This window comes from Myotis myotis, unplaced genomic scaffold (genome assembly GCF_014108235.1).
Source record: "Myotis myotis isolate mMyoMyo1 unplaced genomic scaffold, mMyoMyo1.p scaffold_m19_p_1, whole genome shotgun sequence".
NCBI lineage: Eukaryota > Metazoa > Chordata > Mammalia > Chiroptera > Vespertilionidae > Myotis > Myotis myotis.
Window position 1 is genome coordinate 129,925,347 of NW_023416313.1, and position 16,048 is coordinate 129,941,394.

At 38.9% G+C, this 16,048-nt stretch overlaps 1 protein-coding gene across 9 annotated transcripts in view; it reads right to left on the bottom strand.

The window, feature by feature from the left end:
* MPP7 (membrane palmitoylated protein 7) overlaps positions 1-16,048 on the bottom strand; it is a 323,210-nt gene that overhangs the window by 238,970 nt on the left and 68,192 nt on the right. The window lies entirely within an intron of this gene.

The following is a 16,048-nucleotide window of genomic DNA, read 5'->3' on the forward strand; positions in this document are numbered from 1 at the left end:
AGTTTATTGTGCTAAAATACATTAAGGGAAAAGACAGTTTTTCACAACAGGCCATAAAGATAGGCAATGAGGGACCCAGCGCAGTGGGTAAAGAGTAAACTAGAGAGATAATAATGAAGAAAGTGATCACATACTCCTGACCCCAGTCAGTCCAGATATTTACATGGTAAAGAATAGAGAGGAAGAAAAAAATGACAAAAATGTTCCATCCTCAGTTTCACAACTTTCAAGTAAACATAATGCAATAAATGCTTGCAAGAAACATCAATACCTACAATTTTGGTGATATCGATATTAATGTATTCATTGACAATTTCTGACAATAGTGGCTTATGTAAGCTGTATGCCAATGCATGGTCCTATTTCAAAATCCACACTAAGGCTCTAAGGAAACAATCATTTGTCATTAACACCAGTCATGCTGAATAATGGTGAAATCATCTTACAAAATGCTTCAAGTGATACAGAAAAAAATAATATTAATCCCAAAATTAAAATATTTATACCTACTTTTCTCTTCCCTCCAGACTACTGGTGTTAGACATAATAAAGAAGCATAGTGAAGATGATCAGCTATGTCATGACAGAGTTGCCTTACTGAAATATAACAGAACAGATCTAACAAATGCTCATTTAAATTATTCAATCATTCTGGATCTCTGGGTCCATAACTCTTAAAGTGACAGTGGAAAATGGATCATTAAATATAAGATCAATTTTGTCATTATAAGCTCTGTTATCCTCATTTTTGGGGCACAACTAAACCTCAGTGAATTAAGGCTACACCCAGAGAATCTGAGATACAACCAGTCAGCAATATAATTCATCTCAAGAGGTAGAACTCTTTTTAAAAGAGTTCTTGCTTTTCAATTTAACATCAAATCTCCCAGCAATTGTTCTTAGAGTTCTTGATATAATTAACATATTCATAAGACAAAAAGTCAATTTCTATTTTTCCTATTTTCAGATTCCTGCTTACCGTTTAAAAAACTTTTTGATAAATCCTATCTTCCATTTCGAAGTTATATAGTTCTGTAGGAATGTAAAAGAAAACAAAACACTTAAGGGTATCCTTCACACAAGCATATAACATCCTCAGGAGTCAGAAAAGGTGCACCACTCAAGAACTTATATCAAAAAGTTACTAAAAGTCTACCATTTTGTACAAACTATTTCACAAAATTCATCTTTATTATGAGTCATTAAGATGGGGTGGGGAAGGGAAACAAAGTAATGGATAAAGAGAAGTCAGGAAATGTATTTACACAAATGAGAATAAAGTCATAATGCTTTGTGGAAGAGCAAAATTATTAAAATTGTCACATTTGTCAAACAACAGAGAACTGTCTTTTCATCAAAAAGACTACCAAGTATAGACACACCATCTGGAGTACATTAAAAGCCATCCAAGTGCAAAGGAAAAATATAAAAGCCTCTAACTTACCCAAGTGCTTATGGCTCAGAAAGCCTAAAGAGAATTAGGCAAATAGAATGTGAACTTTACTAGCTTGGATTAGATTGAAGATGATTCATATCTGCTTATGTTGACTTGAAGCCTAAAGGAACATAACAACGCAATTTAAAGTTACTGGAGGGCTTAATCCAAGTGATAAGTAGATACCAATTCAAAGTACCAATGATGACTAACTTCAACTCAGCAGGGAAGAGGAGATTGCTACAGTCTGATGGAGCCACCATTCACTAACAGGAGCCACCATTCACTAATGGAAGGGAGGCTGGAAGGTGGGAGGGGGGTCTGCTGGGGGAGAAGTAGAACATTTAGTAGTAAAGAAATAAATCTTCAGATTAAATGGTCAATATGACAGTAAAACTATTCATCCACTTGGAAAACCCTGTCCCCATACATTTGATAACAAAATTGTGTGTGCAAAGCAGGTAAGTAGTTTCATTGGTTCCATGTTTAGTGGGAGCTGATGACAGAACGTAAGGTGAGGTGGATATACACAAGATTGACTAACTTCTAATAAACCAAAGGAAGAAGAATATCTCGTTTTACGTGAATACACTACTGAATTGTAAACACATATTAGTTAATAGAACATTAGAACACTAGTAAGACCTAATATGAAGTGTTCTAGTCAAAGAATGTGGCCCATATCTTAGGTAATGTCACCTACTGGCATACAATCAAACAGCATCAGTGATACCAAATCTAAACATAATGAACAAAAAAAATATCAAGACCCAGGAGTGTCAAATTCGGAGTAAAAATTGATTAAAGAGAAAAAGTTTTTGCTATCTAAAAAAAGAGTACTATCCTATCTAATAAAAAAGAAACATGGTAATTGGCGTACGACCGCTACCCTTCCCATTGGCTAATCAGGGAGATATGCAAATTAACTGCAAGCCAAGATGGCGGCCGGCAGCCAGGCAGCTTGAAACTAACATGAGGCTTGCTTGCTTCAGTGACGGAGGACTCCAACGTTCCCCGCCGGCCACTGCAGGCCTCTGAGCTTGCAGTTTCAAACATTGTAACAAATATAGACGCTAAACAAAACCCTAGAAACCAGCTTTCAGCCGGCTGGGATCTCAGAGCTGGAGTTGAAACAGAGTTTCGATTACAGAACCGAAACAAACCAGATACCTGCTTTCAGGAGCGGAGGCCTAAGAGCTGGAGCCTCAGAGCTAAAGCTGGCCCAGAATAAAAAAAAAAGAAAAAAAGGAGCAGTTGGGAGCTTCAGTCCCAGCCTGAAAACAGCCCTCAGCCCCTCACCCAGACTGGCCAGGCACCCCAGTGGGGACCCCCTCCCTGAAGGGTGTGTGACCAGCTGCAAACAGCCATCATCCCCTCATCCAGGCTGGCCAGGCACCCCAGTGGGGACCCCCACCCTGATCCAGGACACCCTTCAGGGCAAACCAACCAGCCCCCACCCATGCACCAGGCCTCTATTCTATATAGTAAAAGAGTAATATGCCTCCCAGCACTGGGATCAGCGGAGCTGAGAGGCCTCCCGGCACCGGGATCAGTGTGACAGGGGGCAGCGCCCAAACCCCCTGATCGCCCTGTGGCTCTGTGTGTGACAGGGGGCGGGGCCACAACCTCCCTATCAGCCCTGCTCTGTTCGTGACAGGTGTAGGCGCCCCAACCCCCTGATCGGCCCTGCTCTGTGCCTGATAGGGGGGAGCCCCCCAACCCCCTGATCACCCTGCGGATCTGTGTGTGACAGGGTGTGGGGCCCCAAACCCCTCACCCCACGGGCCCTGCTCTGTGTGTGACGGGGTAGAGCCATAACCTCCCCATCGGCCCTGCCTTGAGTGTGACAGTGGCAGCGCCCCAACCCCCTGATCGGCCCTGCTCTGTGGGTGATAGAGGGCGGCGCCCCAACCTCCCCCCCAAGGGCCCTGCTCTGTGTGTGACGGGGTAGAGCCATAACCTCCCCATCGGCCCTGCCCTGAGTGTGACAGTGGAGGCGCCCCAACCCCCTGATCGGCCCTGCTCTGTGGGTGATAGAGGCGGCGCCCCAACCCCCTGATTCGCCCTGCTCTGTGTGTGACAGGGGGCAGTGCGCCAACTCCCCTATCGGCCCTGCTCTGTGCGTGACAGGGGGAAGCTCCCCACCCCCCTGATGGGCCCTGCTCTGTGCATGACATGGGGTGGCGCCACAACCTCTCCATCGACTCTGCCTTGAGTGTGACAGGGGGCGGTGCCCCAACCCCCCAATCGGCCCTACCCTGAGCGTGACTGAGGGTGGCATCGCAACCTCCCAATCTGCCCTGCTCTGTGCATGACAGGGGGCGGCGCCCCAACTCACCAATCGGCCCTGCTCTGAGCCCAACCAGGGGCTGCACCTAGGGATTGGGCCTGCCGTCTGCCACCCGGGAGCAGGCCTAAGCCAGCAGGTCGTTACCTCCTGAGGGGTCCCAGACTGCCAGAGGGCACAGGCCGGGCTGAGGGACCCCTCCCCCCCCCCCCCCCCCGCGTGCACAAATTTTTGTGCACCGGGCCTCTAGTATATATATTAAAAATAAGGACAAGAAAGTTATATACCAACTTACACTTACACATCTATGCCACAATCAATATATAATGTATCAGTACATATTATAGATATTCTGAAAATTTAAGGAAAAAGATGACAAGGTATAGATAACTGATCCACCTACATAAACTATAACAAAATTTTTGTTTAGGACAATTTATTTTCTTTGCTTTTTTTCCACAATATTTGAACAAATATAAATTATTACCATTAAACCAAAGGAAATTAATTAAGTGCTAAAATGTGATTTTAATTCTCAAAACAATAACATCTCTAAAACATGAAAGCATTAAAAAATACAGAAGCATAAAGAAGTGAAGAAATTTTCCAGTTAAAAAAATTGCTTCTATAAAAATATAATATTTTGTACAAGACAGTAGTAATTCTTAAGAGAATGAATGGCTCAGAATTTGATGAAAGTGTTCCCGCAGTGAACAATGCACTCTTCTTCCAGATTCCAGATGCTCAACATTCCTGATTCAGAATGGAAAAATTTACTGTTAGTCTAGAGAAATTTAATATCACCATTCTTGTCATATCCTTCATAGCTTCATTATTAGAACAAGTCTGGGGAAGCAATAAACCTATTTAAATGCTAAAAAAGATGTTTGCTGTGTTCAATCAGATTAGATAGTGTAACTAACCAAAATATTTAAAAATCATATAGAAAAAGCTGAGAAAAAGAAAAATATATATTTATTTGTGTATTTTTCTGAGGTTTGATATTTTGCATTCTGTACGGTATAGCCAGGCATAAGCCCAAAACGTTTTACTACAACCAAGAGCTAATAAACACTAAAGAACATATATCGACGCCCAGAACAACATTATAAAATTTTATTACATTAATAAAATGGGATACATCAAGCTTTAAATTTTCCACTTTGTCAAAGGTAAAATAATCAGCACTATTCAGTGCCATTCATAACAGGCCTCAATTTTTCTCATTTAAAGTATGTTTTATTTCCAAAAGTACCTATATTACTAAAATACTTTAATACAATCCTGATAGAAGCATTCCCTTTCATACACTCTCCCTCAACTGCAAGTAAGTTATTAAAGCATTGAGCAAGCTGAGTTTTTAACTATGTGAAACAATTTAAATAATATAATATTGTTGTTTGATTACACAATTGCCTTGAAGTCTATAAAATCAGGTTAACCGAGGGTAAGAGCAGACACCTGTACATAACTTTCATTTTAGAGGCGATCTCTGAGGTTCCAAATTGTCTTAACTATGTGTTAGCAGTCTGTGCCTTGCACATGACATCTACTACCAAAGCAAAGAGAACAGTGCTTTGATTCCTAGCAGTACCTATCCAAAAGATAAAACAAAATGAAAAATACTTCTAATACTTTTATAAATTATATTCTATATCTTTTAGAAAAAAAAATTGATTGCATTTATGAAATCTACATTTAACCAGTTAGTTACAGGGCCTCCTCACCTGGAACAGTCAGCAATAAAAGCTTAAGCACTATATTTATTTTATTGTAGTTAATATTATGATAGGATTTATTTCCATTTATTTCAGTATCTATTATACTGGTACATTTAAAACCTAGCAGAACATGCATTTCTCATAGAACTACTATAATCACCAACAGAGAAAGAATGGATGCTGAGACTGTTTTGCAATCAAATGAATAAAAAATACCTAGTATATAGTTGACTCTTAGCAAATAGTAGCTGCCATCATCACCTTTATCATATCCTCTCAGAGATTTGCTAATTAAGTGAAAGAAAAACCCCGAGGCAGAGTTCAAGAGAAAAATGTCTTCAACGGCTTTCTTCTCAAGTACAGAAGAAGCTCCTCAACTGACGGTGGTATTATATCCCAGTATAATATTTTCAAGTTATGATGGGTATAGGTAAAAAAATGCAGTTATTGCCCAAACTGGTTTGGCTCAGTGGATAGAGCATCGGCCTACGGACTGAAGGGTCCCAAGTTCGATTCCGGTCAAAGGGCATGTACCTTGGTTGTGGGCACATCCCCAGTAGCGGGTGTGCAGGAGGCAGCTGATCGATGTTTCTCTCTCATCAATGTTTCTAACTCTATCCCTCTCCCTTCCTCTCTGTAAAAAATCAATAAAATATATATTTTTTAAAATGCAGTTATTATACCTACATCACCAAACATCATAGCTGAGCCTAGCCTACCTTAAATGTGCTCAGAACATTTACATTAGGCTACCGTTGAGCAATTATCTTCAATTTCAGGGCAAGAGTAATTGCCTTCCTCTTCTTCTTCTCACCAGAAGCAGGAGACACAGATGGGCGTTTTGCACAAGTGAAGGGATGGGAAAACACAAAATGCAGTGCCAGCACACAACCCGGCACACTGTAGAGCAAGCATGTCAAACTCACGTATGGAGGCCACATGCCTCCTCCAGGTGCAAGGCTGACATGCTTGCTGTAGAGTATCATTGTTCACCCTCACGATCATGTGACTGATGGGAACTATGCTCACAGCCATTGCCCAGCATCACAAGAGAGTATCATGTATCATACCCCATATCACTAGCCTGGGAAAGGATCAAAATCCAAAATTTGAAGTACAGTTTCTACTGAATGCATATCAGTAGAAACCGTCTTTACATAAAGTCCAAATATCCAAAGTCAAACCATAGTAAGCTGAGGATCGTCTGTGTTCCTCTGAAATATCCATCATGATATCCTCAAGAACAATGTTACGCAACAATGCAATAGTTGCACTTTTAAGAAACTTCATGTTTTCAAAAATAACCCTTGTTTCAATGGAGAAAAGTTGGGGTAGGAGAGAATAATTCCCAGCTAATGATAACTACAGTATTTCATGCATGAATTTTAATAATAAATGAAGTAATCTGAATTTTAACCATATTTTATTTTAGCTAAAAATAATAAATTGGTGGTTCACAACTGACAAGCACCAACCTAAATGCTTCCCAGCCCTTCAACCCACCCAAGTCTTCTTTAAACAGCTTGAAATTGTGTTGGATACAAAAATCATAAGCAGGAGGGGGTTGAAACCTGCCCAAAAAAGACCTGCCAGCTAAATCTTCAGAAATGTAAGAGAATATCTGGAAAGAGGCCTAATATACATAAAGAAGTGAGTATAAGACAAAAATGGCACTTAAAATCAGTAAAGTAGTGAGAAATTAAGAATGACTAACCCCTGGATTACTATTTCAGAAAAAAGTAAAATCAAATAAGATCTTTACATAATGAAGCCAATCCCTAATCATCTCTTTACATACAAATTGTGTTATAAAAATTGAGTCTAAGAGACCTCTGCTATCGTAAAAATACTTCCATGATATTCACAAAGGTGATTTTTCTACAGTATTCACTTGTTAAGAAGAAGCAAAGCAAACTATATATACTGTAGGCACTCTGTCCCATATCCTAAAACACCTTCACTAACTAAAAAAACAATCCTATTTACCATTGCAACAAAAAAATTAAGATACTTAGGAATAAACTTAATGAAGGAGGTAAAGACCTGTACTCGGAAAACTACAGGACATTGAAAAAAGGGATAGAGGAAGACATAAATAAATGGAAGAATATAAATATACCATGTTCATGGATTGGTGGGATCAACATAATTTAAATGTCCATACTACCCAAAGCAATTTATAGATTCAATGCACTCCCCATTAAAATACCAACGGCATATTTGAAAGACCTAGAACTCTCCAAAAATTCATATGGAATTAAAAAGAAAGACTCTAAATACCCGCAGCAATCCTGAGAAAGAACAAAGTTGGAGGGATCACAATACCAGATATCAAGCTATATTACAAAGCTACTGTTCTCAAAACTGCCTGGTACTGGCACAAGAATAGACATTATAGACCAATGGAACCAAACAGAGAACCCAGAAATCGACCCAAGCCATTATGCTCAATTAATATTGACAAAGGAGGCAAAAGCATACAATGGAGTCAAGACAGTCTCTTCAATAAATGGTGTTGGGAAAACTGGTCAGATACATACAAAAAAATAAACTAGACCACCAACTTACACCATACAAAAAATAAACTCAAAATGGATAAAGGACTTAAACGTAAGATGGGAAACCATAAAAATCTTAGAAGAATCCACAGGCAGCAAAATAACAGGCATATGTCATAGCAATATCTTTTAATATATTTTATTGATTTTTTTTTAAACAGAGGAAGGGAGAAGAATATAGAGTTAGAAACATTGATGAGAGAGAAACATCGATCAGCTGCCTCCTGCACACCTCCTACTGGGGATGTGCCCGCAACCAAGGTACATGCCCTTGACTGGAATCGAACCTGGGACCCTTCAGTCCGCAGGCCGACGCTCTATCCACTGAGCCAAACCGGTTGGGGCCATAGCAATATCTTTACTGATACAGCTGCTAGGGCAATGGAAACTAAGGAGAAAATAAACAAATGGGACTACATCAAACTAAGAAGCTTCTGCACAGCAAAAGAAACCAGCATCAAAATGAAGAGTGCTCACTGTAAGGGAGAACATATTTGCCAATAATACATCTGATAAGGGGTTTATTTCCAAAAAAAATATAAAGTACTCATACAACACAACAAAAGGAAGGCAAATAACCCAATTAAAAAATGGGCAGATGACCCTGAAAAAGGATATACAAATGGCCAAGAGACATATGAAAAATGCCCAATGTCACTAATCATCTGAGAGATGCAAATCAAAATGACAATGAGGTACCATCTCACACCTGTCAAAATGGCTACCATCAACAAATCAACAAACAACAAGTGCTGTCAAGGATGTGGAGAAAAAGGAACCCTCGTGTACTGCAGGTGGGATGCAGACTGGTGCAGCCACTATGGAAAACAGCATGGAGTTTCCTCAAAAAGTTAAAAATGGAACTTCCATTTGACCCAGTAACCCCACTTCTAGAACTATATCCCAAGAAACCAGAAACACCAATCAGAAAGGACATATGCACCCCTATATTCATAGGGGCATAATTTACAATAGCTAAGATTTGGAAACAGCCTAAGTGCCCATCAGCAGATGAATGGATTAGAAAACTGTGGTACATCTACACAATGAAATACTATGCTGCTGTAAAAAAGAAGAAACTCTTACCATTTGCAACAGCATGGATGGAACTGGAGAGCATTCTACTAAGTGAAACAAGCCAGTCAGAGAAAGGTAAATATCACATGATCTCACTCATTTGTGGAATATAATGAACAATGTAAACTAATGAACAAAAACAGATCTAGAGACAGAGAAGCATCAAATAGACCATCAAATCTTAGAGGGAAAGCAGGGGGAGGTAAGAGATCAACCAAAGGACTTGCATGCATGCATATAAGCATAAACAATGAACACAGACACTGGAGTGGTGGGGGCATGTTCTGGGGTGGGAGTGGCCAGGTAGGGGTAGATGGGGGAAAAAGGAGACATATGTAATACTTTAAACAATAAAAAATAAAAAAATATGTTCACTTCAGCTTCCTGAACAGTATTCTAAAAATTTAGGAGGTTCAAGTGTATACATCAGAAAAATAAGTTTAACATTTAATGCGAGTTTTGGCAAATTAACTGTTTTAAAATTTTTACCAAGATTTCAATAGCTGTGTGATGGCTATTTAATTTCATCTACACTAACTGAAACCATCTCCTTGGGTTGATCTTGTTTTTGTTTTGTTTTGTTTTTTATCCTCACCCAAGCATATGTTTTTATTGATTTTAGAGAGAGGAAGGGAGAGGGAGAAAGAGAGAGAAAAATCGATGTGGGAAAGAAACATCAATTGGTTGCCTCCCATAAGCACCCTGACCGGGGATGGAACATATGACCCGTCATGTACCCTGACCGGAAATTGAACCCATGACCCTTTGGTGCATGGGACAACGCTCAACCAACTGAGCCACAGTAGCCAGGGCTCCATTTTCACTATAACTGTAGACCATGCATCACTCAAGGTATCTTCGAAAGGAAGAAAGAGTCAAGTCTTTTGAATGACAAATTCCAAAAGCAATCTAAGCCCACTAAATGTTTATATTAGCAAAGTGAAAAGAATATTTTAATGTTGAACAATTATATAGCAACAGGGATCTGGAATGCACCAAGACAATCCCTAATCCATAAAGGTCACTTAAACTGTCACTAAGTCCTTTTTAGGACGGAACCCCATAAATTTCTTTTGAGACAATGAAGGATATCACAATACAAAACCTAGCGATTAGCTAATTTTAATCAGCATTATTACACACAAGCATATGTGGGAAACTGGGTTATAAAAATAGACTCCCAATATAACTCTTCTTATTTATTTCATAAAAAGAATACCAAAAAATATTCCTTTTAATTTAAATGTCACTTAATGTGACATGCTCTTCTGATTAAGAGACACTGGGGATTCTCATTTACAATAACTCAAAATAGAAATTCTTTTCTATCAGGAATATATTCAATAATGTACATTATTCTCCTTTTTATTGGAAATCATGCAAAGTAAAATTTATCATAATTTCTACATGAGGTTCAATGCTATTTGCATCCAAACTATCAATAATAATTTAAACATTATCAGTAGGTGAGGATTGTGTAAAGTGATAGAAAATATATATATTGGGTTTTGCCCCCAGGTACTTCACACAGAGCTCCCTAAACCCTTGTAAGTTTCAAGTATTTTTTTGTTCTAATGAGGTGACTCTTAGTGAGCTCTTGGATAGCTGCAAGATAGGGGCTAGTCACCAAAAAGACCAAGCCATGATTAGAAACTTGGAACTTTCTGGGAAGGGGAAAGGTGCTAGAGATTGAGTTAATCAATCACGCCTATGTGAGGAAAATCCCAATAGGTATTTCGAAAGGTATCTTCGAAAGGATACCTGGGGTTCCACCAGCTTCTGAGTTGATGAACACATCTACATGCCAGGAGGGTGGTACACCCAACTCCAACAGGGACAGAAGCCCCTGAGCTCAGGACCCTTCCAGACCTTGCACTATGTATTACTTCATCTGGTTGTTCATCTGTATCCTTTATCTATATAATAAAAGCCTAAGCAACCGTTACCACGGAACGACCAGAACAACCAGTCGCTATGATGCACACTGACCACCAGGGGGCAGGCGCTCAAAGCAGGAGCTGCCCCCTGGTGGTCAGTGCGCTCCCACAGGGGGAGCACCACTCAGCCAGAAGCCGGGCTCACTGCTGGCAAGCGCAGCAGTGGTGGTGGGAGCCTCTCCCGCCTCTGTGGCAGCGCTAAGAAGCAGCGAGCCGAGGGGTAAGGAGCGAGCAGGCGAGCAGGTCCCAGACTGTGAGAGGGTGCAGGCTGGGCTGAGAGACACCTCACCCCTAGTGCACAATTTTTGTGCACCATGCCTCTAGTTATATAATAAACTGATAAATGTAAATTAGCGTTTCGCTGAGTTCTGTAAGCTATTCTGGCAAATGAACAAACCCAAGAAAAGGATCATAGGAACCTCACATTTGTAGCCATGTCAGACAGAAGCTGTGGGTCACCTGAGACCTATTACTTGCCATTGGCATCTGAAGTGGTCAGGGGAGTCTTGTTGGGCTGAACCCTTAACCTGTGGGATCTGCACTAACTCCAGTTAGTTTCAGAATTTAACTGGAAGATACCTAGCTGGTGTTGCAGAGAATTGCCTGGTCTTGTTTCCTAATCCCATTCTGTAATAAAAGGAGCTAGGGCTCCTTGGAGAAAGGGTAGATTCTAGGGATTGGACACTGAAGATGAACCTGGAGCCTCTTGTAGTTCCAAAAGTAAAAAACTGCTAAAATCAACCACACAAGCCCACACTGATGGGGGTACATCAGAGTAGCCAGATGAAAAAGCTTCAACAGCCAAAGCTAGAACAACATGAGCAACAAAGTACAGCAGTATTCGATTACAACCCAAGGTATGAAGAAATATCCATTGAGTCCACACAGATATGAATAAATGGTTGAGTAAATTACTAAATGGGAGAGAAGAGACAAAGAATGCCAAATAACTTATACAGATACTTCACCCTAAAGGAGGGGAAGCAGGACACAGAGACCTTCTTCCAAAGAGCATAGTATGGAAAGGAGGGGAACAGAGAGTAGTTTCACAGTGCAAAAACCTGACAAATGCTACTTCAGCCATTGATCAATACCAACAATCTTAAGTTCATAGTATGTACCATAATATGATATGACAATGGCAATTTACATCAGACACATTGCAATACAGGGAAATTCTACAGCACACCTGACCGGGACTCCTGGAAACTGTTGGTCATCAAAAACAAAGGAAGTCTGAGAAAACATCACAGCCAACAGGAACCTAATGAAACAATCACAAGTGTAATAGGAGATCCTGGAACAAAAAGGATATTAGGGAAAACTAAGAAAACCCGGGTAAAGCATAGATTTTAGTTAATAACAATGTATCAATATGGATTCATTAACTGAAATGAATGTAACAAACTAAGATAAGATGTTAATAATCAGGGAAACAAGATATAAGGTATACTGAAACTACACTAGCTCCATAATCTTTCTGTGAGTCTAAAATTACACTAAAAAATAAAGTCCATTAAAATTAAAAAAAAAAAAAGATCAACAGATCACAATAGCCCAGAAAGAAAACCCAGAACACATGTACTGCTGGTATATGAAACAGGGAATATTACAAATTTATGTCTAAAGGATGGACTTTTGAATAAGTGATGCCAGGACTACTGGGTGTTCACGTGGGGAATTACATTGTTGCCTCGCGTCACATACAAATTATAGTTGGACTAAAATTCTAAATGTGCAAATACAAGTTTTTAAAATTATTAGAAGAAAAGTTTAGTGATTATCTTCATAAAAAGAAGGGCCATATTAAGCAAAAGAAAAAAAAGCATTAACCATACAGAAAAGATTGATTTGTCTACATAAAAGTTTTCAATTTCTACAAAAGAAATGATACTATTTAAGGAAGAAAAAAAAGGACAAATGACTGGCCAAAAGAAATGGTGTTCAACCCAAAAGATTAATATACAAAATACAAATAGAGAAATTCTGAAAAATAAATAAGAAAATGATAAGCCAATAAAAAATGGGGAAAGGATATGAATAGTCAACTCACAGAGGAATAAATGGCCATTAAACAAATGGATACCATATTTTCCCTATCAAATTGGTAAAAAATACATATATATAAAAACTGATAACACAGAATCTTGGCAAGAATGTGGAGAAAGGATCTTTTTTTCTTTTTTATTGAATGTTTTGGGATGACATTGGTTAATAAAATTATGTATGTTTCAGGTATACAATCTATAGCATTGTATGTTCACCACCCCAAGTACTGTCTCCTTCCCTCACCATTTATCCCCACTTTAGCCTCCTCCAACTCAGGGGAAAGGATCTTTAATGCAGTCCATGGATTAAGTGGTTTAACCACTCTGAAAAACAATTTGACAGCATCTATTAAATGTGCACATCCTTTCTACCAAAATATTAGAAAAGGACCAAAACCAGGGTTTTCATTACCAGTAGTCTGGTTCACTATATTGTGACACTATGGGAAACAATGCACTATTAGCTTAAAAGAATGAGGCAGGTATATAGATGTCTGTAGAGGCAGATATATAGATAGATATATAGACACACACTCCTCCCATGAAATACCTCTACAAGATACATTACTTGGTATAGAAATAAAGTTATAGAACAATCCATAGAGAACAATAGAATCTGTGATTTAAACATAAAGAAAAAAATACATAAAACCATATACTTATGTACATACATAAGTGTCTAATGTACAGAAAATTCTTGAAGAACACCCTCAAACTGAAACAGAAAAGGAGACTAGGGAAAGGGTGTGTAGTAAGAACCCCTTTCCTAATTTATCTAGGCATCTTTGATGAGAGCGTTTTTATGCATTACTTGTGGAATTCAAAGTTGTTTTGCTTAGTCAACTAAGCAGAAGGAAGAAGAGGGAAAAATGGTACGAGTTTTTGTTGACAGCATTTTCCTACATGTGTAATATTGCATTGTTAGTCAGGTGACACTCTCCTGCCACATGGGCATCTGCCCTTGAGTTATGCTTGCCATTGCTGTTCCCCCCGGAGGACTGATAATGAGAACAACAGCAACGACATTGCTAAGCAACATTGCTTATGGCATACATGATCCCTGACAGCTAAACAGAAACTACAAGGAAACCATCACCAGCTGATGGGTACACCAAACCTTGGGCTTCCCTAAATGCAGTGTGACTCTTGGAACAGACACATCTTTCCTGCCTGACTCAAACCTTGTTGAGACGTACAGGTCAAAAATATCACAAAGCCAAGGGTGAGTCACATCAGCATCTTATATTTGCACCAAGTGAGCCGACTATGTGTGGAAAAGTCCTTTTCAAATTCTAAATAGCCTATGTTCTTTTTCATGACTGACACCCAAACTGCCTAATAAACTATAAATACTCCATTTTAATCACTCCCTAAGTTAATGTAAGCTACACTATTTTGCATTCAATTAAACTAAGGCATTTTTGGTGAATACCAAGGCATAAAACTTAAATTCATTACACAACTATAGTAAATGTCTGATTCATATAAATTTTATCTATAATTTCCCAAGCCACTATAGAAAGTCAAATCATTCATTTTATATAGTACAACATAATGTGGGACTATGTAAAAACTGAAAGAAGAAAGAATTTTCCAGAGAAGCTAGCTACCAAGTTATGTCTTGAAAAAAAATATTTTTATGTAACTTCAAAATCAAAGTCACTTCCTAAGAAAAACTAATCCTCAGTATAAATCACAGTCAGAATAAAACCCTTCTTGATGGATAAAAAGGAGACAAAACTTGCCCAAATATAAATGCAAATATGCTTTAAATAGCAAAGATAGTATTTGCAAGTAGTACAAATGAAAATGCCAATTAACATAATATGACACAAAATCAAATTTGTGACTCAGCTTTATAAATATTGTGGTGCCAGTAACTGTCCAGTTGAGGTAGCTATTTCACCTGGTTACAGAATGGTATTAACAGAACCGAATTCAGTCTGTTCAGTGCGACACACAGAACTTTTCTTGTTAGTCACACTCCAAGACACCACTTCTTTTGATGGGTCTTCAAAATACATGGCGTAGCTCCTCAATCCACTCACATTCTGTTTTAAAAGTTCTAGGAAGGGTCCCAGAATCTTTTAAAAAAGCTGATTCTGGGGAATCCCAGGAAAGGACTTCAAAGGGGCATTGCCCCCAGCCTCACCCTACTCCCTGAATCAGGGCAGCAGCAGGGCATTTCACACGGACATATAAGCACGAGTTTTTTTTCCCTTTCCTGGAAATCTTTATTCTAAGTATCACCAAGTCTTACAACTGATAATAATGTGAAATGTGTCTTTTTGTTTTAATTGAATCCTTTAATGACATATTTGAATAGTTTTTAACTCTGGTTACAGAAAGAAAGAAAATGCAAGAATGAGATAGGGATAATGTTTTGTTTCTTAAAGAAAAAAGTAAGAAGTCTGAAGCAAGTATGGCAAAAAGTTTATATCTGTTATTAAATCTGAGTGAAAGTTAATAAGAATATCACTGGACAGCAGTCTCCCCCTTATCTGTGGTTTCACTTTCCACAGTCAACCATGGTCCAAAAATATTAAATGGAAAATTCCAGAAATAAATAATTCATTGTTTTAAATTGCCTGCTGTTCTGAATATCGTAATGAAATCTCGTGCCATCCCTCTCTGTCCTGTTCGGGACATGAATCACCCCCTGGGCCAGTGTCTCCACGACGCAGATACTCCCCACCCGTTCGTCACTGAGTAGCTGTCTCAGTTCTCAGAGTGACTGCCACAGCCTCACAGAGCTTATGTCCAAGTCACTCTAATTCGACTTAATAATGCCACAGTCACTTAATTTTATTACAGTATATTGCTATAATTGTTCAATTTTTTATTAGTCCTCGTTATTCAACTCTTATTGTGCCTAATTTATAAATTAAACTTTATCACAGGTATGTATGTATAGGAAAAAACAGTACACACAGGGTTTGTTACTGTGTGCGGTTTCAGGCAGCCACTGGGTCTTGGAACATATCC